The sequence below is a fragment of the Podarcis erhardii genome (genome assembly GCF_964252035.2).
Source record: "Podarcis erhardii genome assembly, chromosome: 3".
Classification (NCBI taxonomy): Eukaryota; Metazoa; Chordata; class Lepidosauria; order Squamata; family Lacertidae; genus Podarcis; species Podarcis erhardii.
Genome location: NC_138507.1, coordinates 84,761,291 through 84,784,036, shown reverse-complemented (window position 1 = coordinate 84,784,036; position 22,746 = coordinate 84,761,291). Strand labels below are relative to the sequence as shown.

The 22,746-nt window shown below is 45.3% G+C and overlaps 1 long non-coding RNA gene across 1 annotated transcript; it reads right to left on the bottom strand.

The window, feature by feature from the left end:
• Nucleotides 1-9,550: 9,550 nt before the first annotated feature.
• LOC309338750 lies at nucleotides 9,551-20,203 on the bottom strand. The gene is made up of 3 exons (XR_014155037.1): nucleotides 19,711-20,203; nucleotides 19,118-19,260; nucleotides 9,551-9,840 (listed from the first exon to the last, which is right to left on the bottom strand). It is a non-coding gene; the product is annotated as an uncharacterized lncRNA (long non-coding RNA).
• Between the last annotated feature and the right edge of the window lie 2,543 nt (nucleotides 20,204-22,746).

Sequence of the window (22,746 nt, the reverse complement as noted above, 5' to 3'; positions counted from 1 at the left end):
ACTCAGAAAATAATGGGTCTAACTACACAATACACATCAATGCAGTGCTTTTCTTCCTAAAAAAAAATGTTTAGGGGTACTCTCATTTTCCTACTCATGTTGAAATACTGCCCTTCAATGAGGCCAAACTTAGATTCACAAAATGTTTAGGCCGGGGTATTCATACCCCTGCGCCCCCCCCCCCCCGAAAAAAGCACTGCATCAATGTATCGAACAATACCCTGACAAGCCATATTGGGAGGGGGTAAATTGGAGTTGAAAAGCAGGTGTGGAGAAGATATCCCTAACATTTTACCCACCCATAGCTTTTCCACTCCAAGTTGCCTCCAAAGTGGTTTTCCACATTGTTGTTGTTTAGTCATTTAGTCGTGTCCGACTCTTTGTGACCCTATGGACCAGAGCACGCCAGGCACTCCCTGCCTCTTCCACTGCCTCCCGCAGTTTAGTCAAACTCATGCTGGTAGCTTTGAGAACACTGTCCAACCATCTCGTCCTCTGTCGTCCCCTTCTCCTTGTGCCCTCCATCTTTCCCAACATCAGGGTCTTTTCCAGGGAGTCTTCTCTTCTCATGAGGTGGCCAAAGTATTGGAGCCTCAACTTTACGATCTGTCCTTCCAGTGAGTACTCAGCGCTGATTTCCTTCAGAATGGATAGGTTTGATCTTCTTGCAGTCCATGGGACTCTCAAGAGTCTCCTCCAGCACCATAATTCAAAAGCATCAATTCTTCGGCGATCAGCCTTCTTGATGGTCCAGCTCTCACTTCCATACATCACTACTGGGAAAACCATAGCTTTAACTATACGGACCTTTGTTGGCAAGGTGATGTTTCTGCTTTTTAAGATGCTGTCTAGGTTTGTCATTGCTTTTCGCCCAAGAAGCAGGCGTCTTTTAATTTCGTGGCTTCGTGGTTTTCCACATTACAGGACTCTGGCTCACAGCAGCCTCATCTGGCACAGACAGCAATCCGAGATAATAGGAATTCCACTGAAACAATATCTGGGGGGCCAAATGTTAGCCAGCCCTGAAAACAGGGAACTACAGTGGTGCCTCGCAAGACGAAATTTATTCGTTCCGCAAGTTTTTTCGTCTTGCGAGTTTTTCGTCTTGCGAAGCACGGTTTCCCATAGGAATGCATTGAAAATCAATCAATGCGTTCCTAAGGAAACCGCCTTCAGTCCAGGTCCGGGGACAGTCTGTCCCCCGACCTCTTCTGAAGGCTGGGGGGTGGGGGACAAGGGCTTTTCTTCCCACCCCCAGCATTTTAAAAAACCCCGGGACAGCAGAGGACTTCTCCGCTGTCCCGGGGTTTTTTAAAATGCTGGCGGGCGGCAGCGCTGCCGCCCACCAGCATTTTAAGATCGCCCCGGACAGCGGACTTCTCCGCTGTCCCGGGGCGATTTTAAAGCCCCCGGGAAGGCAGGGGGGAGCAAAGACTTTTGCCCCCCGCCAGCCTTCAGAAGAGGTCCAGGACCTCTTCTGAAGGCCGGCGGGGGGCGAAAGTCTTTGCTCCCCCCCGCCGCCTGCCTTCAAAAGCCGTCCGAGAAAGCGGAGAAAGCGCTGCGTTTCTCCGCTCTCCCGGGAAGGCAGGCAGGGGGGAGCAAAGACTTTCACCCCCCGCCGGCCTTCAGAAGAGGTCCAGGACCTCTTCTGAAGGCTGGCGGGGGGCGAAAGTCTTTGCTCCCCCCCCCGCCTGCCTTCAAAAGCCATCCGGGATAGCGGGAAGCGCTTCCCTGCTATCCCGGACCGCTTTTAAAATGCTGGCGGTGGGGAGCAAAGCCTTTCGGCCCCCGCCGGCCTTCCTGGACCTCTTCTGAAGGCCGGAGGGGGGGGAAAGGCTTTGCTCCCCACCGCCAGCATTTAAAAGAGGTCCCTGGAGATTTCCCTATGGGCTTTCTTCTTGCGAAGCAAGCCCATAGGGAAATTCGTCTTGCGAAGCGCCTCAAAAAATGGAAAACCCTTTCGTCTAGCGGGTTTTTCGTCTTGCGAGGCATTCGTCTTGCGGGGCACCACTGTACTTGTTGGTAGCCTGGATGTAGGAACTCTTAACATTTCATCCTAATTCATGGATTCCTGAATGATGATCCAGGAGTGTTTACCAGGTTTTTTATTCTAAACTGCCTTTCTGACTTGGAAAACATTTTGGGTTGGTTGGGAAGGGATGGAATGGAATGGAATGTGCTCCTATGCACATTTACTCGGGAGTAAAGTTCAGCAGAACTCAGTGGGATTTATGTTTGAGTAAATATACAGTAATGAAGTTGGGTTTAGCCCCACCAACCCAGCGCTACTACTCTGGTTGTAGAAAGTTATAAGAGTTCAAATCAGGAGGACAAGCTTTACATGGCAGAGATCTTGCTGTAGGGAGAATGGGTCTTTAGATAACTAAAGAGATCACCAAGTATAGATTATGTGTTGCTACAAAAACTAAATAGCCAGAGATCTTCCTGTTTTGTTACCACTGTTGTGTAAGTATTTTGTTTCTCTTTTGCCTGCCTTGTTTATTTGCCTTCCCTTTTTACTCTTTATCTGTTTCCCCCATTCCTTTTTTTCTTCTTTTTATTCTCGCAACTTCCACCATTCACTCAGTATAGCCTTTTCATAAAATGGTAACTAGAGTGCAGTTCAATGCAAGCCTACTCAAAAATCACCCCAGTTGATTTCAATGGAAGTTATGCCCTGAGTAAACATGCACAGGATTGCAACTTTAGCTTCCTCATGTTACAGCTTCTTCTCCTGAGAACTCACTCTTTGTGATTCAGAGCACAAGTGGTGTGGCCAGAAAGCACGTTTACACCGGCCCAGACAGCATGACTCAGCTCCGCCTCACCCCTTGTGGAACCATTGTTACAGCAAAAGGAAGATGCAGCTTGTGACACTACAGCTTTTGGAAATAGCAGGGTGTCTGGCCAAACCACACAGGGGAGCGTACAGTGATCCAAGAAATGCCACAACCAACGCAGTAGACTTCCTTCACCTGTCATGCTCATACATACGAAAAACAAACATTTTAGAGAAGCAGTAGGCAGAGAGATGCTATAAACATAAAAACAAAAGAGATTTGATTTCTGCAGCAAACTCCCCAATTAGACAATTGCAAATAAACAAGCAGGAGCTGGAGCAAAATGTTGCAGTAGAGCTGAGCATTATGTAAAGTTCTGGAGAGAAGGAAAAGACCTCAAGTTTACTTTTCTCCTTTCTGAAGCATCCCTTCCTGGTGCACAGAAAGGAGTTTTTAACCTCATAACATGTATCCGTCCCCCAACCCTAATCTACTTAGGGTTTGAGCAGGCCAGCTGCCACTCCACTCCTGTCCTCCATCAGTGGCAGAACCTGGGATCTCAAATTTCAGCAGTGCCCTGTGCAACACAAAAATTTGGTGCTCCACACCTCTCACACTCCATTCTAAAGGATAGCTGTGGCATCCCCCGAGGTGCTCCTGAGGCTCCACACCCAGTGCGGCCAAACTGGTTGTGCTCCCCTAAATCCACCTCAGCCCCCATGCTCCTTTGGGGAGTGGCTGTTTTTCAACCAATATAATTCTGCATTTCAATGAATCTCAACCGCCCTCAACCATAAGCTCAATTCACCAAGCCCTATTCAGGCATGCTTTTTTTTTAAAAGAATTCATTATATGTGTGAGGAGAGGCCTATGGGGACTAGCATTGTCCTCATCTCTGTTGTGGAGAGTGATCTTATGACACTGGGAGTGACATGTATTCATGGAGACCCCTCACATAGCTCTTAAACATGCAGAGAGCCTCCCTGAGCACAGGCTGCTTCCCTGCTCATGGATGGTGGGAAGTTAGTCTGTGTCCATCACCACAGCCCGACCCACCCACATTCATTGAACTCTTAAAGAGAGCATCTGAAAGGGCCTACAAGCTGTCTACCTGACTCTTGGTTTCTGTAGACACCTTTTCCTTTCTATCTCTCTCTAGGATAAACAGCCATCAGCATGATCTAAGCTCCCATTGTCCAAATGGTGGTCCTTTGTATGTCCAATTACATAGGGAGTGGCGTGCTGCTTCTTGCATCGTTTTTAAAAAAGCAGTTCTACCCAGTGTGGTGGAAGCGCCACACTTTGAAGTAACTCCAAACTGTTTCTAAAACAAGAAAATGAAAGGAAGTGGCCTTTGCTCCACCACATAAAGTACGAGTACAATGGTGAAACCAGTGCTCAAACACTGGTATTGGGGATCTGTGGTTTGTTCCAAGTAATGGTTTGATGGGTGATTAAGAGCAGGGTCAGGCCACCTCTGAGGCGGGCTGAGGCAGCTGCCTCGGCCAGCAGCACCTCCGCAGGCAACTGCCGCCCCACCACCACCAACTCTGCAACCAGTGGAGAAGCATCTCAATGGTATCTCGCCAGAACCCACAGATGATGCCGCTTCACAGGTGTCACCACACAACCCAGGTAAGGAAGGCTTCCATGGAACTATGACATTCTCATTTCACCTTAGGTGGAAAAACGGGATGTGCCACCCCTGATTAAGAGGATATCGCAACAAATTGTGGTCCAAACCCAAATCCTCTACCATCCCTAGATCAAGCCCAGCCTACGCAAGTCAGCCTATCCAGATCTAGGGCTCTATGACTAAGACATCTGCCTCTACGAAATTGAAGCATGTTCCCTGAACAACACAGAAAGGAGCCAGAAGTGTCATCACTGACTTCATTTGAATGCATCACAGTGCTCCAGAACTATGGCTTATGCTTGATTCACATCTGTGACAAAATCATCCTGCGTTGTGTTGTTTTTGGCAAAGTAAAGGCTGGAGCAGTCAGCAGGCAGGGAACATAGTGCGCTTGAGAAATCTGAGACTGCAGTTACATCTTCTTTCCACTCAAGCCGCACGAGCACTCATGAGTTAAATGTGTCTTCCATGACCTTCCAGAGCTTCAAAGTGTATTGGCTGGCTTGATTTTTTTCATTTAAAAGTGCAGAAATAAATGGAAGATTTAAAAGCCAAAATAAACCATTGAACACATATATACTGTGTGTGTGTGTGTGTGTGTGTGTGTGTGTGTGTGTGTGTACATACATACATACATATATACACAGAGAGTGTGACATTTCTCTCTCTCTCCAAATATGATTACCACACAGCTCAGGGTTTTTTCTTTTTCTACAAATGAGTTTTGTTTTTTACTGCCATAGCCTCAGTGGCAGAGCATATGCCCGCGCTGCCCAGGGCGGGCTTGCTCCCAAGGGGGGTGGGGTGCAGAGGGTGCCCTCCCACGTGCCATAGTTCAGGATAGGAGAGGGGTGAGGAAGCTGCTGCTCACTCTCCTCCTGCTCTCCGCAGCCGGGTCAGACATGACCCGGCAATGGAGCTGCAGCAGCCAGGTGCGCCTCTCCACGGCTGAGGAGGGCTGCTCTCTGCCGCTGGGTCAGAAGAGCTGCTTCCGCCAGGCGTGAGGTGTGCTGCCCACTCACCTGCCGTTTTGTCACCCCAGTGACGTAGCGTGGGGGGTGCAGGGCGCCGGCCGCACCGGGCGCAACATGGGGGGCGTGCTCGCACTCGCAGCTCTCTGCCCCTACTAAAATCCACGGGTTAGGGGGCGCAAATTACCTGCCTTGCCCTGGGTGCTGACAACCCACGCTACGCCACTGTGTCACCCTCCTCAGTCATGACATCCAGGGTGCACCCCACCCACCGCACCCCCCTTCCTATGCCTCTGCATAGCCTCTAACATTTCTGTATCCCTGAATTTATCCATGCTTACTTGGAAGGACCATTTTGCTTAATGAGGCTTATTCCAAAATTAGGAAGCCTTAACTCATACCCACCTGAAGTCTAAGAATACATACATTTTCCCACCTCTTATGAACATCCCTTCTGCCAAAGGAAAAGGAAAACCAAAAACATGTGTATTTGTACTTTTCATTAACTGAACCAAAGTTCACGGAATAATAGCCGAATGAGCAAGCTGACTTCATTAATTTTGGTGGCATGCCCAAAGACAATTTCAAAATCTACATCTATCTAGGCTCCCAAAGCAGGTTTTTGCTTTCCTTAGACATATTGTATTTATACAATTTAAATGCAATAATACATTGCCAGACTACTACCATGTTTCAGAATACAGTACACACTACCAAGATTGAGAAATCCAGTAAAGTAATGTGAGGGAGATTGTATTGTGACTGCCAAAGACAGTAAACTAACTGGTAAGCTCTAGTGTTGGGTATGCATTGAGCATGCATCAGCAACCAGAACTAACCAGGAGAAACAGGTACTATTATACTATGTAACTGAAGGGATGGAGGACACAGAGGAATGTGAGGGTTGAAGCATCAAGATGCTACCAAACGACTATCCCTGTGTTTAACATCAACATAAGCTTCAGTCCCAAGAGCTTGCATGGTAAGCATAGGGAGGTCACTTGCGTATAACACCAACAACTGGGAAACACTGGCCTGCGAGCGCACCTTTACCAAAGGTGTCATGGGTTTTGAAGACACTTGAACTCAGGACAAAAGGGGGAAATGCACAAAGAGGAAGGCACGCCTCATCATGATCAACTTCTGCCTGCAAACCTATGTCCCCACTATGGAAGGACAGTCACTTACGGACTCACTGTTAAGACCGTGCTCATGGAAGACAAACTTACTCAGCTACGAGTGATTGCCAAAGAAGAAGAAGAAGCCAAAATGTAGAAAGTGCATCACCAAAAAAGAGGCAGGTGAGGATGTAATTTGCATGCAATTTGCATATGTTGATTCATATGCATAGATGCAAACTTAGAAATAACCACTATGGTTTAAATAGAAATACAATGCACCTCACTGTAGCTGTGGCCAGGTGATCTATTTGCCTTCTCAGGCTGCTGCCCAGGTGCCCAGATGTTGATGAGCAACTTCAAGGCTCCTGCTTTCCATTCTTATGACTCTTTATCATTAACCCAGACTTGGACTGGGCAGTGCTTCAGACAGATGACCCCTTAAAATAGATTCCTGTGCACTGTAAAATAGGACTCAAGCCATCCTAGCTAAGGAGGACTTATGAGACACTTCCTCCTAAACCGCAACATCCCACCCATCAAAAAAACCTCATAGGCCAGCTTCAGAAACATCCTCTGGCACAGTCCAAAGAGCACCCACTGGAGGTTTGGAGCAAGATGCCCTTTTGTAGAATGACCTTCTGCCCATGCCTATTGAAACTATTCTCAGCTGCTACTTTGGCTGGATGGGTAGGTAAAGTGTTGAGCAAGGCCTAGCAGCTGTAAGCGCAAGGACAGCTGGAATATTTAACAGACCTAGAGGCTGTCTGCGAAAGCTGCACATAACCAATCTGGGTTGTAGCTCAGTCTATAACAACCAGACATGTGGGAGAGGAAGGAGGCTGTCTGGAGACATGGTGTGCTTGTAAGCAGAGACTGGACCTGAGTAGTTTCCAGGGCAGCAAGATCAACCTCCAGCCCCACAGAGGATGGAGATTCACAGTTTCTCCGCATTTGACACAGCAGTTGTGTTACTTGCATGCTACAGCTGAGACAACAGAAAACTCGTTTCTGGGAATCTTAGTTTTGGGGCAGCCTCTGAACTGCTGGATAATTCCCGCCCCCCAATTTTCACTGTCTGAATATAGGAGGTAGGGAATTTCCAGTGCAATTCCAGCCCAATTTAGTACTGTTGAAGGAAGTCTACTCCATCCAGTCCACATTGCCCAGCCCATTGCTTATTTCATCCCACCAGTATAAACTGACAACATAATTTCATTTGGCATTAACTGAGCTGGAATTCATCAGTTCTCCAGCGAAACAATGCATATATTTGCAAGAATAGCACATACAAATGCATTACGGTTGGAAAAATGGCTTTGTAAAAATGTGTCGATTGCGCAAAATTGCACGCAAACCTATCTGCATTAGGATAAATTTACATTTAAATGCTGATGAATTTTCATGAGGACTTTTGATTTTTTTTTTTAAAAAAATGACAAACTGATGTGGAAATGTGGAGAGAACTGAATTTAACATTGGAAAAAATGAGAAACAGATTAACAGATTTTCCCATCCCTATCTTTCATGTAGGCATCCTGTACTATGGACCTGCTCTAGGTGTTAGAAAAAAAGTATGCCAGAGAAACTGGATTGATGTACTCTAGGAATGTTTGGGAGTTTCCTAATTAAAACATGTGAACTATTACAACGCCCTCCAGTCCGCCTGCCACCACTTCTGGAGCTGAATCTGGAGGTTGTGCCAGTGCAGCCTTTGCCAGCTTGATGTCCTCCAGATGTTCTGCAGCCTGGTCCCAGTCATTCCTAGCCTGCATGCTGTCTTGTATGCCACAAAGTGTCCGGAGCAAAATTCTTGGTATGCAGTCAACACCTATCCTTTGGGCACCTCCTTCAACAGCCAAAGCGCCATAAGGCAACTCATACCATTCCCCATTCAGCAGTCCCCAAAGACCCATAGCTCACCTCTTTTACAGTGTGTTGCATGCAAGGACTGTTGGGAAGGGTATGAAGTGGTCTACGGGTCAACCCAGGGTGGATCAACCTGATGCCCTCTAGATTGGAGCCACGGGGCAGGTGGAAGGGGCTGTCATTTGGCTATTGTGAGTGCATCTCCCTTGCAGCCATCTGCTCACAGGAGAACTGGAAGCAATAACAGCTGCCTCGATAGTTAGGTTTTGAAAACTTCTAGGAAAGCTTTGGGTGGAATTATTATTTCCCAGTGAATGTTACTTTCTCTCTAGTGAGTCAATAATGACTATCCGGGATTTATGACTTTTCTGCATCTACTCACGCAAGTCTGTAGGAGCAATTGGTTTAGGTCATCATCTGACCTCATTGGAAAGTAGACACCACCACCGTCTCAAACTACATTTGCTGGTTCATCAGAGTCCTATTTCAAGTGCTAGACCAGAAACCACAAGACAGTCAGTGCTTACTAGTCTCAAGTGCAGGACAGATCCTGTCGGAAGTGACACCTGAACTTTGCCCAGGAATTGTCAATCCGGTATTAACAGGAAATCTGAAGCAAAGCATATCAAATGAAGTCTTGAGGTTAGATTTATGGGTCAACTAAATAAATGTAATTCAGAAATGTGACTTGTTCAGGCCCTGAACCAAGGGGATGCCACAGTACATTATATTGATTAGACTTGGACTGTGTCCCCTATGACCTAGTTTTTGAAGCCTAGGGATGGAAATATGAGAAATATGAGAACTGCTGACTTCGTCCTCCCAAGAAATATATGTATGGCAGCATTATTGGGGGTGGGTCCTTCTTGTTGGAATATCCATGGTTTTAGTAGGAAGCCAATTTCTCCACCCATCTTTTACGGTATTGTTATTGAATATTTTTGGTCCCTAGAACAGAGAGCCAGATATCTAACTAGTCCTACAGACCACTATTCCCCAAACATCTGCAACCAAGGAAATCATTTTTGAGGCTCAATTCTCCTTCCATATCAACTACCTGGCCAGATGCAAAGTGTGAGCAGATGCCAGCATGAATTAATCATGTTTCTCTCTATGGGCTTTAGTTACACATTTTCTCCTTTATCCTGGAGCCAGCAATGCAGCTGTCTCCTCCCTGCAGATGAGTGCACTTGGCTCTTTCCTCAAACTTATGTCTCTTCTTTGTCTCACTGAGTCTTGCGTACAGCTGATCTAACTGTTTAGATGCTGAAGATGACCGATAAGAAGCTTGCCTTCCCCTTACCACCCTTCTATGGTCATGATGCACTCTAAAGATTGCAGAATCTTTGAAATGTCAGGCAGTGCCCCCTCTGGTGCGCTTATTCTATGCTGTTACACTGGGTTTCTCTTCAGACACTTCATTGCTTCATTTTCCTTGTTTAGTTTGGCTCTGAGCATCTTTAGAACTAAACATTACAGGGAATAAGGAGAGAGGAGTTTATTCCAGAAAGCAATGAAGAAAGTCTAACTTACATCTGTACTGGAGAGGGTAATGAGCTGGTTAAAATTAATTACAGGCAAGACTGTAAGTACAGTGAGTTCAGTTTGGTCAATATATTCCCTTGGATGGATTCTCTGAGCCACTTCACCCAGCAGCCTTCTAGCTTTGTCAGTGGCATAGCGTGGGTTGTCAGCACCCGGGGCAAGGCAAGTAATTTGCGCCCCCTAACCCGTGGATTTGCGCCCCCTAACCCTAACCCCCAGATGTTGCGCCTGGTGCGGCCGGCCCCCCCTGCACCCGCCACGCTACGCCACTGAGCTTTGTAGTAAGAATAACTCCATCACGTTGATTCTTTTATCTACAATCTCTTTGCAAAGTATAAGCATCTATCAGCCAGAGCCGTAGCTATGTGATCTTGAGTCCCTGGCAGAACCATCGAGGTCGCACCCCCTAGCCACAAAAAATATGGAAAAACAGGGCCCCCACATATCATACATAGACCCTATACAGTGGTACCTCGGGTTAAGAACTTAATTTGTTCTGGAGGTCCGTTCTTAACCTGAAACTGTTCTTAACCTGAGGTACCACTTTAGCTAATGGGGCCTCCCGCTGCTGCTGTGCCACTGCCACGCAATTTCTGTTCTCACCCTCAAGCAAAGTTCTTAACCCGAGGTACTATTTCTGGGTCAGGGGCGTCTGTAACCTGAAGTGTATGTAACCTGAAGCGTTTTTGGTTCTATTTTTTCAGGTCTGTAACCTGAAGTGTCTGTAACCCGAGGTACCACTGTATTTAAAACCTTTTTTATGAGGCAATAGTCAATATTTTTATTTATAGACATATTTATGGACATATTTTTTAGCTGGTTTTGCACCCCACCCCCTGCCTGCACCCCTAATGGGGGCCTTCCTCGCCACCCCCTAGCTACGGCCCTGTCTATCAGTCAACTACTACAGCACACCCAGAAAGAATATACAGGCCATATAGCATAAATGAACAACACTTCAGGCCCAACCACAAGTTACATGCAAGCACTCATAATATGTATTTGAAAGCTAATGCAGAAAAAGCAAATAACAAGGGTTAAGCAGTTTCAGCCTGTCTATCCCTTCTCTGCTACCAGTCACCTTTTTAGAAGTGGATTTCTTCTTCAAAAAGGAGCCATGGTACACTTACCCTCGTTTGATATATTATTGAGCTGAGCCCTTGTTAGCCCCTGTCTCAAATTAACAGTATCATACTGGTGTTGTGAGTTAGGACTGTTCTGATTAATCTGAACAGTTTTGAAAAAAAACAAACACAAAAAAACACACAAGTTCTTCTGATAGGGGCCAGGGATTTCACAAGATTATACTAATGTTCCTGGATAGCTTTTCCAGTTTTTGGAATGCAGTTTCCATCTAACCGGAATTGACAGGGCTAGGGCTGGAAACACACAGCTCTATGTACAAGGGCTACAGGGCGGGGTAGTTTTCTAGAAAATAACAAGATCCTGGATACTGGAGTACCTCTGTCCAGTCAGGCTGGCCATTGGTTGATCTTACCAGGAAGGAGTCTTGGAGTCAGACTTGAAGTCTGCCTGGGCAGTGACAATGTTCACTAGCTCAGGAGCAGCTTGTTCTCTCACCCATCTCCAGTCTCACTTTTCATGGCTGCCTTTGGCTCAGCTATGACATAATCAAGAGTCCAAGGAAGGTGACACTATCCAGCTAATGCAGGGGGTAACCTCAGGCCTGGGGGCCAAACATGGTTGGTTGAGCTCCTCTGCCTTACTCCCAGGACTTTCCACAGGCTGTGCCTCATCCCCTGTCCATACCCCTCACTGTGCTTCCTTCACACCTTCCTCTAAAATTTGCTTTTTGGCATGGCTAGAATGTGTCCTTGCACGGTAATAATGCCCTTGCTTGCCCAGTTGGACATAGATATAATAATAATTAATAATTAATATTTTTTTTATACCCTGCTCTTCCCCGGGCTCAGGGCGGCTAACAACAGATTTAAGACACTTAATTGATACAACAAAAACAGCATAAAATACAGTATAAAACATGAATAACAATAAATTGTATAGAAACTATAAATATGTATAGAAACTATACATAAATATGTATAGAAACCTCTGGTTTCTTTATGGCTGGGCTGTAACCTACTGTACAGTCACATCCGTTGGGCAGCCCGTCAATGGCATGCACAATTATATTTCAAAAAGGAAACAAGAGACTTGAAGTTATATTCCTTTAACTAAGTGTGCAGGCAGAGAGTCCTGAGCAGCTGCAGCGCTGATGTATTCACAGCAACATGTTACTAAGCACACAGTGAAGCCATTTCGTTTTCTTTTGGCTTTCCCCCCGCAGCTGCAGTGAGTTGCCTGGAGGACATGATTTCACACATTGCACTCAGAGACCCACGTCTGATAAAGTGAGGTCAAAGCCTGGTCCTTAAAACTGTGATCCTCAGTGGGGTCTGGAAGGATCGTCACCAACTTCCCCCTTGCGTGTGTCAGAGATCTTTAGAATCTGAGTGAGCCGTTGAGCCTGACATCATTCTCCATGTGCAACTTGGCAGAAAAGCCCAGGGTGAGGCCTGGAGACGCTTTTGGGCTGAGGATAAACAGCCCTTGGAGAGTCTATAGGCTTCTGCATCATTTATCTGCTGGACGGGCTCTCTAGTCTGCTCTGGGAAAATCTCATATTTACACTGATCTGTTGAATCGGGTCAATCCAAGCACTCTGCACTAAGCATCCCTTCAATTATGTGACAAAGAAAGTTATATCTTTCAGCACTTTGGAATAAGCCCCTCACTGCTTCAGATAAAATATATTAAGTAATTTGACATGGGGATTCTTATGCTTTAGTTGCTTAATTACTCGTTGGAGTAGCTGCATTTTAGGAACCGCCCAGCTGTCAGCGTTCTCCAGTGAACAGGGTCCTTTTCTGGTTACCAGAACGGTAACTTGCTGGCATGCTTGGCACCCACAATTGTTAGTTGTGCCAGCTTCATGCTGACTGCAGCTAGTTCCAACAAACAAGCAAGATCAGCAGGTGAGAATAGCAACCGTCACAGAAAGCTTGCAATGGTAGAACCAATTCCTCTGATAACTTCTTTCATGAATGATCCCTGTGTCACCTCCAGTTTTGTTGCAACCATCAGTGGTCAAACGCAGTGTAAGGAAGCATCCTTACACTGCCTCTTGCCTCTTAGCTTCATCGATAATCATGTACTGACAGGCTTCATTGCATTCCCAATGCAAGGGTGAAGTGGATATTCAATTGCTTAACCATGCATTCAGATAGAGTGTCAGCCTGTGAAGAGCCGAGTGTCAGGAGTGTGTCCAGGAGCCAGGCCCTGTGACTGGTAGGGCTTCGCAGGACTGGGGCTTTCCTAAGTTTGTTCTGAAGAGGCAAGAGGCACAAGTGAGGCCAATTGGTAACTCATAGCACTTGGTGGCAAGAGCCGGGAAGGGATATAAGGTCAGCATTTCCCTTTGGCTCTTTGCCACAGCAACACGCTTTCTGTCTTCTTGTGTTTGGGTTCTTGACTCCTTGTTCCTGACCCTCGGACCCTTGACTCCCAGACCCTTGGCTTCCTGACTCCCATTCCTGCTCCCACCCCGCTGTCTTGCCCCCGGTCCCGACATCCTCCGCGAGGACTTCGACCGCCAGTAAGCCGGACCGTGACACAGAGTAAAAGAAATGTACTCAGTTTGTTGCCGACTGGCCATAAGAACATAAGAAGAGCTTTCTGCATCAAGCCAATGGTCCATCTAGTCTAGCATCCTGTTCTCACAGTGGCCAACCAGATGCCTGTGGGAAACCCGCAAGCAGGACTTGAGCACAAGAGTTCCCTCCCCTCCTGTGGTTTCCAGCAACTGGTTTTCAGAAGCTTTTCTGCCTCCAAGCTTAGAGCACATGATAGATCATGGCAAGTAGCTGCTGATAGTCCTTCCCTCCATGAATTTGTTGAATCCTCCTTTAAAGCCATCCAAATTTGTGGCCATCACTACCTTCAGTGGGAGAGAGTTCCATAAGTTTAACTATGCACTGCATGAAGAAGTACAATGGTACCTCGGGTTACATACGCTTCAGGTTACAGACTCCGCTAACCCAGAAATAGTACCTCGGGTTAAGAACTTTACCTCAGGATGAGAACAGAAATTGTGCTGCGGCGGCAGCGGTAGGCCCCATTAACTAAAGTGGTGCTTCAGGTTAAGAACAGTTTCAGGTTAAGAATGCACCTCCAGAACGAATTAAGCTCTTAACCCGAGGTACCACTGTACTTTATTTTATCTCTCCTGACTCTTCCATCATTCCACTGCACTGGATATCCACAAGTTTCTAGTGTGGAAGAAAAAGGTTTCTCTATTCTCTTTCTGTATGCTATATATAATTTTATAAAACTTCTATCATGTCACCTCTTACTCACCATTTCTCTAAACTAAAACGTTTTCAAACAGCGCAATCTTTCTTCATAGAGGAGTCACAGAGGGGGAAACCAAGCATTTTGGCTGATGTAATAATCAGCTGACAGTTTAACCACAATCTGGTGGTTGGTGTATAATCAGATAGCGGTTTAACCACAATCTGGTAAGCCTGCATGCCACTGTCAGCTCTTAAAGAAAACAACAAATACAGCAGCATTATTTGGGGCCACCATTTACAACATGGGTAGGCAAACTAAGGCCCGGGGGCCAGATCCGGCCCAATCGCCTTCTAAATCCGGCCTGCGGATGGTCCGGGAATCAGTGTGTTTTTACATGAGTAGAATGTGTACTTTTATTTAAAATGCATCTCTGGGTTATTTGTGGGACATAGGAATTCATTCATATATTTTTTTCAAATTATAGTCTAGCCCCCCACAAGGTCTGAGGGACAGTGGACCAGCCCCCTGCTGAAAAAGTTTGCTGACCCCTGATTTACAATATTATATAGTGATATTGAAGGGGCTGAGAAACTTATTTAACTGAGAAATTTTGGCACATTGGATGAAATTTTAAGATGGAGGATATTTTTAAAACATTACACTTCCACAATGATATTCTGCTATGCTATAACCAGCATTATCTTACTCAGCATATGCCTTCAAACACCACGTTCAATATTTATATCCTGATTTCTGTAGGTGCTGTAGTAACACAGCAGTGAAGATCGAAGAGAATAAAGCAAAAGAAAACAGGCCCAATTTTAGAGAATAAAGGTAAATCTCACATGCAACTGAAAACTACAGAAGGGAAGCAATTAAAATAAAAGTTGCCCAGGTTCCACACAGCACTGTCTAAACACTACTTGGAATTTTACAACCAAATAATTAAAAAAAAAGTAATGGCAATTCATCCCATTCAGAAGATGGTACCTCTTGTGCTTGGGTGCCCCCTATCTTGTTATGCCATTCCAGATGGATTCAGCAAGGGAAAGTACAAACTGTTGAATCACTAACTTCTCGTAACATGGAATCGAAGTTCAAAAATGATTCAGGAAAAAAAGTCTTAGTGGTTCATACCCATGAAAACCACCTACACCCCTCCTTTTGAAATCTCACTTTTCTCTGGAAATGTTAATTGACCAGGCAAATTTCTCAGTTTTTCCATAATGTTGCGGTTTTTATGGAAGCAGGAAGGAATCTGCATCATTCTCTTGCTATAATCTGAATAACTGCTCCACCGATCTATCTTGGTATTTCCAGACTTGCATTCATTTGGTTCGGAAATTCCATTAAAAAAATATATCCCCCATCAATGGAACAGAAATCACGTACTGAATTCACACCTGCAAATTTCTTCTGTCAGCAATCTGACATGTAATTAAGATACAACAGAAATTCCCATGTCAAACTGCATACAGAAACAAAGGTGTCTTCCTGAGGTTTATGCACACTTATCCACATTTCGCTTTCCTCTGCTCTTTCCAGGCATGGTCCACACTTTAAACTTCTGTGTCTAAGTTCTTTTTTCCTTCTTCTGGAGCTTTCCCTGTGAAAAATCCACTCTTTGAAGCTAAATTGGAACAAATGGCAATCCTCTGAAAAACCCTGACTGACGTTTGCTCTTCTTGAGCACTAAAGAGTGGGTTTTCATGTATCAATAAGGTAAACTTACCACCTTGCTTCCAGAGCTACATGTGCTGTTGGGGAATAGGGAACACGCGGCTCTCTAGATGCTGCATGTATCCACCAATGTATTCACCACTTATTCCCTGTTAAGTGGTGAATAAATTGGTGGATACATGCAGCATCTGGAGAGCCACATGTTCCCTATTCCCCAACAGCACAAGTTCAGTAAAACCCAGTGTTACTTACTTCTGAGTAGACATACAGTGGATAGCAGCCTAAACAATGTGTTTCTAGAGTAATTATTCCCCTCCCAGCGCTATTCGACTGCAGCAAAATGTTTTTGTTTGAGAAACATCCATCTTTCCCAATCCTGACCCAGAAATGAAATCCATTCAGCTGCCTTTAGCTGCATGTTTCTACAACAATCTTCCCTTATTTCCAGGCAACATGTCCACAGTGGCCTTTGACGTAGTGATATTCCCAAACAAAAGCCTGGGGATTGACTGAATTGGTGAATGACTTCCAGCTAGATGTGTCTCCCCACAAAGTTGCCCTGTGGACAGTCTGAACCCCCCAAGAGAGTCTGAGCAGCTAGAATGAATGAAGAGAATAAGAACCACACCACAGTGGTTTGGTCTTTGTTAGACAGAATCATAGTCAGCCCACAAGCCACATCCTTGCATTTCAGCCTTAGCGATTCTGGTTGGATCGTCCTGTGTTCTGCCAGAGATGGAGAAGGAGGACAGTACAACTCTGACATCAGACATAGCACAGTCAACGCAAAGAGATAGTTAACCTGATAAAATAAAAGATCACAAATCAGGCCTAAATCTTTCTGTTGCTTGTGTTCCTGTTAAGTCATGTGCAAATCATGCCCATTTTGCCACGTTTGTTAAGCCCATGGTGGCAAGTTTCCATAATGTGCATTCCTCTCAAATGACTTTGGAAAAGTGATAGTGTAGGACATTTGCTATGCAATAAAGCAGTCCTCAATCTATTAATAATTTTATCCATTTTACACTGACTGCTCAGACAGCACTGCTTTCCAAATACAGTAAGTAAAGAGTTTTCTGCTTGGCAGTAGCCAGGGCTCTGCTGATGTTTTGTGGCCTTTTGTGGACACTATGATCTAGGAATATTATGGATACTTCAAAGAAGAACAACCAATATGATAATGTTTTATTCCAAGTGACTGTGTATATCTAACACAGGTGGAAAGGCTGGACACAACATGAGTAATCCCCTTTTAAACAATTAAAATGGTGCAAAAACCATAGATATGAATAGGGAGAATCAAGACTAGGTGTTGGTATTAGATGGTGTATGTTAGAAGTAATGGAGGAAGCAGCCAAGGGAATTTTGGAGTCTCATTTACTAGAGCGTACATAGAGAGTCCGAGGCCTAGGAATTATTCCCTCTCCCAGAGCTACAATTCTCAGAGTGATTCAATAATCAATCCCTGTTCACAGGGAACTCTTAAAATTGTAGTTCTATGAGCAAAATAGAGATCTTCTAATGACCCTGCTTGGCAGGGGGTTGGACTCGCTGGCCCTTGTGGTCTCTTCCAACTCTATGATTCTATGATTCTATGACCCTTAGAACCCTTAACAAATTACAGTTCCCAGTATACTTTGAGGGGAAGCCATGACAGTTAAAGTGGTATATAAGAGTGCTTTAAATGTAAGCTGCTGGTGTGCCCTGAGAGGGTTTGGATTTCCCTCAGTAAATAACTAGGGATTTAATGGCACTACTCTAGCATTAATATTCTGTATTCCTCTCAGCATTTATCCCTCTCGTAAAATAACCTATTGGCCATGATTATATATGTATTCCTGTACAGCAAGCCCACCTTACTGTTAGCTACTGGATCAAATTGTCCTGCTTATAATTTAAATTGAAAGAAGAATGTATCATTTTTCCCTCCAGGTCTTGGTATACTTGCCTCACTACTATTAAACTCCAGGGCAGCCCAAGCTCTTTCGACTTTCAGAGACACAAGGGAGGAGGTTAGAAGGGCAAGCTGTCTTTGGGGAGCAGTTTTCACCACATCTGCCCTTCTCAGCCAGCCCAGATCCAACTCAAAATGTACCTCTGGCAAATTGCCCTCAGGCCACACAAAAAAATTCCTTTGGGGCTACTCCTAATTGGTGGTTTCCTCCCTGCTTAACTGGATTGCTTCATCTTGTTCCTTCACTCCTAGTTTACGGGCTTCTTTTTTATGGGCCCTTGAGGATGTTGGGCTTGCCCCACATCTCTCATTTATTTAGAGGGTGGGGAGACACTCCACAATGCAGGTCCTGGTGTTTTCTCTCTCCCTCTTTCTCCACCTTAATTGGTACCCAGAGCATTGGAGCATTGGAGCAACATAAACTCAATTATAAAAAGGAATCCAGGAGGAAACTGCAGACCGAATAGGGTTAGGGCAGGGATGGGGAATCTGTGGCCCTACAGATGTTGATGACCATGATCAATGGGCAGGGATGATGAGAGTTGCAGCTCAACAACTTCTGGAGAACCACCAGTTTCCCATTCCTTTGCTAGTTGAAGGGCAAACAATGGAGACAAGCCCCGCTTGTTAGCTTCCCTGAAATAGCTGGCTGGTCACTCTTAGAAACAGGATGCTGGACTAGGTGGTTTATCTCTTAGCTAATGTTCTCATTTTAAAGCTGAAAATTAAATCATGGTGGCTGGAAGTGGTAGCAAAGTTGCAAGTATTCCATTATGCCATTTACAATGATGGGAACAATATTAAAAATTATAAGAACAGAATGTAACATTTTTGCCAGTATTTATTTATGCAGCAGTTGCAAATTTGTGCTTCATGTGTGCGGAAGAAGTAATATACTTTAGATAATGGTTTCGGGTAAAGCAGGCCACAATTTTATTTGGTTATACATGAGGGAAATGGCATGGCAGAAGTGTAAAGGTTGGGTCAGCATTCCAGGCAGCCTTTGTTATTGGAATGCTTGGGAAGCACCCAAAACACCCATGGGTATCGGATTTTGCCAAAAAGGTGTCTGTGCCACAGCTCTGCATGAGTTCCATCACCTTGCTGAAAGAGGTACATCTGATGGAGCAGAGCTCAAGTGGTACAAGATCATTAATTGAAGAACCCTTTGGGTATGAATCAGTCAGATTCAAGTGCTACAAGATCCTTAATTGAAGAACCCTTTGGGTTGTGAATCAGTCAGAACCCACCTGGTGCCTTTTTGGATACTGTCTGGGATGATGGAGGTAGGAATCCTCAAGTCCAGAAAAGGGGCGGGGGAGAGAGAAGGGGCCAGTGATTCTGCCCATTGTGACTTCCTTTGCTATCATTTTGTCTGTGATATGAAGCATACCTGTCAGGGAACTGCCATCAGCTCAGGGGCGAGAGGGGAATAGCCGGATGGATTGCAGAGAGCCCCCAAAGATCGTGGAAAGCAGCGCCTCCTAGCGGAGGACAGTAACCATGCCTCCAGTGGAGAAGAGCTGCAGGGCTTGGAAGAGGCAAGGCGGTGCCAGGACACCTTGCCTGAGCAAAGAGGGGAGGAGAGAGGTCCCACGACCTCCTTGCGCAGTAGGCTTCCGCGGAGAGAGGGGAAGCACAGACTGGGCGTCAAGAAACTACTCTGCTGGGGAAGGTTTAAGGACCGCCCACTCTCAGATTCTGCCAGTGAATGAGCGAGCCACGGAATGGTGGCGCTCTGCATGGTGAAGGTTTTTTGGGCACCAATAACAAGGCCTTACAACAGACCAGGGAGGCATTTGCCTGATTGCTCTCGAGCAACCCCCTGATACCCTTACAATACCCCTTCCTGATATTGGATTGGGAGCATCAATGGTGCAATGCTGACACATGGCTAGAATCTGGAAATCATGGGTGAAGCCTTCCCAGAGACAAACTGCTCTTTGACAGTGGATGTGAGCATCAAGGAGAGATCAATGGGTCCTTGGGATGTGGGCCAAGCCCAGGGAGCTCACACCATCCTGAAATGAGTTGTTTCTTGGTGGCAAAGGAAGAAGAGGGGCTGTCTTTTTTTGTTACCTGGGAGTTGAGACTGCCCATAGTTATATGACTGGGGTATGGTCCCATGTGTGAGTCACAGTCATGACCATACTAGCAGCTAACTCTATGACACTTGCCCTGGTTGTACTCCCAGTGAACTATCTTGGAAGGGTTATGAAGTAGGGTCCTTCCATTTGGGGCAAACATGCTTTTATCCAACCTGCCTGGACTGAACAATTCAAGTCAAAGCCTGTCATTAATGAGATCCCAACATTCCAGTTCCAGAACCCTCTGAGGTAAAATGCATGTTTCTTATGACTACTCCAGCAGGAGGACCCAGCCCATATCTCACAGCTCGTGGGAGCACATGGGGCAAAATAGCCCAGGTTTCTGTGCAGCTGAGACTTTTAAGCCCACAGCTGCTCAATTCCTTGCAAAATCCCGTGAAAGTTTCCATCCTGCCATAGGATTTGGCAAGGGTGCCGCAAGAAGCAGGAAGGCTGAAATTCCACCCACCACTATCCTGGTGCTGTCAGACGATGGTGCCCCTACTCACAGGACACGTTGAGTGGTGACTTCTCACTTGTTGAATTCTATTGAATCAGTAAAAGGAGGTGATTTCAAACACCATATTTCCTGCTAGGCGATAAATCAGCCTGCTAGAATACCAATATCATTGCTTATTCAAGATCAAAATGCCAAAGAGCAAAAAAATAAAAATAAAAATCATTCCCTCAGGATAGTCCCCCCCCCCCCTTCTACTTGACATCAGCGTTTGTTGGGTGTGGATAGGCAATGGCATCAAAACAGCATACAAAAACTTGGGGAAAACAATTGCGGAGGAGAGATATGTAGATATTTGTGGCCAAGGAAACAGAATCATCTCTGAGCTTTTTCTGGGAAGGTCCTCAAACCTCACACCCTTCCAGGAGGTCAGATGCAACCAAATAATTCCCTCAGCCATGAGGCAAGCATGTAGGCACAAGGCTGGTGGGAGCTGATAGAGATTCCTGGTTAACCAGAATTTATTTGAAGCACTGGCTGAACTCTGTGGTCTTAGTTGCTGTCTCAGTCCCTGGAAGCAATTTGTAGTGAGAAGGGAGATGGAGCCTCAAAACAAAGGTAAGAAATGTTTCCACACGGCTTCTGTTTTTCTAGGAACGTGGCCACGCTGCCATCAGCTGCTTCTTTTTTAAAACCTTGATTGGTCTCCATCAATCTGAACTAGGGATTCCTGAGGATTTTGTTCAGTTCTCATTTTTAAAATGAATGCAGTATTTCTGCAGCATCCACACAACATCATCGGCATTTAAATTCTAGCCTGTATCCCCACCCTACATTTAATCCAGATTTACATTTCTCAGGGGAAATCCAAGAATGTAAACAATCTTGTTGCCAATTACCCATTGGCAATATCTGAATGGCCCATTTTCAAATTCTTTTGCTTTTAGTTTTTTAAACATTCTGTATTGATTTTGCAAACTTAAACAGAAATATTGTTATCGTATAATTCTGTTTAAGTTTGAAAAATCAAACCTATTTACAAAACTTAGCCACCATTTGGTAGCACCCTAAGTCTGGCTAAAGCGATAGGGTCGTTTCCCTCCCCCCCCCCCCAAGGCTCTTCTTAGATTCTTACATGCCGGTAGGATCTCTTTCATGGTGTCAGCATTTGTGCAGTGGAATTCTTCCAGACCAAGCCTGAGGGAAACCCCACCTAGAGTGATTTGCTGTCACTGGCGGAGGAAGGGGGGTGCACTGGGTGTGGTCCACCCTGGGAGTCATCCCGGGGGGGGGGGTGACATCTCCGCACTGCCCTCCTGGGATGCTCCCCCCTCCCCCCAGGTGCTGGAGCAGCTAGCTCCGCCTCTGGTTTCAGTAATCCAGTTGAAGTTGAAGCTGAAGTTGAAGTTAATGTTACCAATGCCTGGACTACTAAGATCAAAGTATCCTAGTACAAGAACGGCCACATTTGTCATACCAGCTAAAGCTGGGGAAAAGCACCAAGGCCACCTGAGCCTCAGGTGTATCCAGGATCAGAGTGTATACTTTCTCCTTCAGAGGAAGCAAAACCCCATCCAAAGATTTAAATTCTTCCCCCCAAAAAATTAATGTTAGATGTTTTACTATGTTTTTATATGTACTGTAAGCTGCCCAGAGTGGCTGGGAAAACCCAGCCAGATGGACGGGGTAGTAATAATAATAATAATAATAATAATAATATTGATTCTCTGATGTCTCAAACACACAAACCTGATTCAGCTGTTATAGAGAAACAGAGATCCAGTTTGACCCTAAGTTAGGCTTGTCATATATCAGGAAAATTCCTGACATGTCCTGGTTTTCGGGTGTAAAAATGGCATCGGAGGGAATTTTGCCAAATCGGCAAAATGTCAGGGAAAACCTGGATGTATGACAATGTGATGGGAAGAGCAGCGGAAACAGCTCCAAAAGCTTAAAATCACTATTCCCCCCCAAAAAAGCTCAAGAACTTTGTGTGTTTCAGGAATTTTACTTTTTGAAATATGACAACCCCACCTAAGGAGAAACATCACAAACAAAATGAAGATGCAAACTGGACCTTCTACTACACGTTTTGCATTTGCTAATGTGTACATGGAACTATAAATCTACATATTTGCAAAACTATGGAGAGAGAGAGAGAAGTGAAGTGAAGTGAATATTTTCGTGCTGTGCATGTTTCTGTGTGTATGCATACCCCTTTTGTGCTGTGTGTACGTATGTATATATATATATGCATAATTACATTGTGCATGTGTGTGTTTCTGTTTCTAATAGGCTTTTTGTTTAACCAGAGGAGAGGAAGAGGAAATCCGCA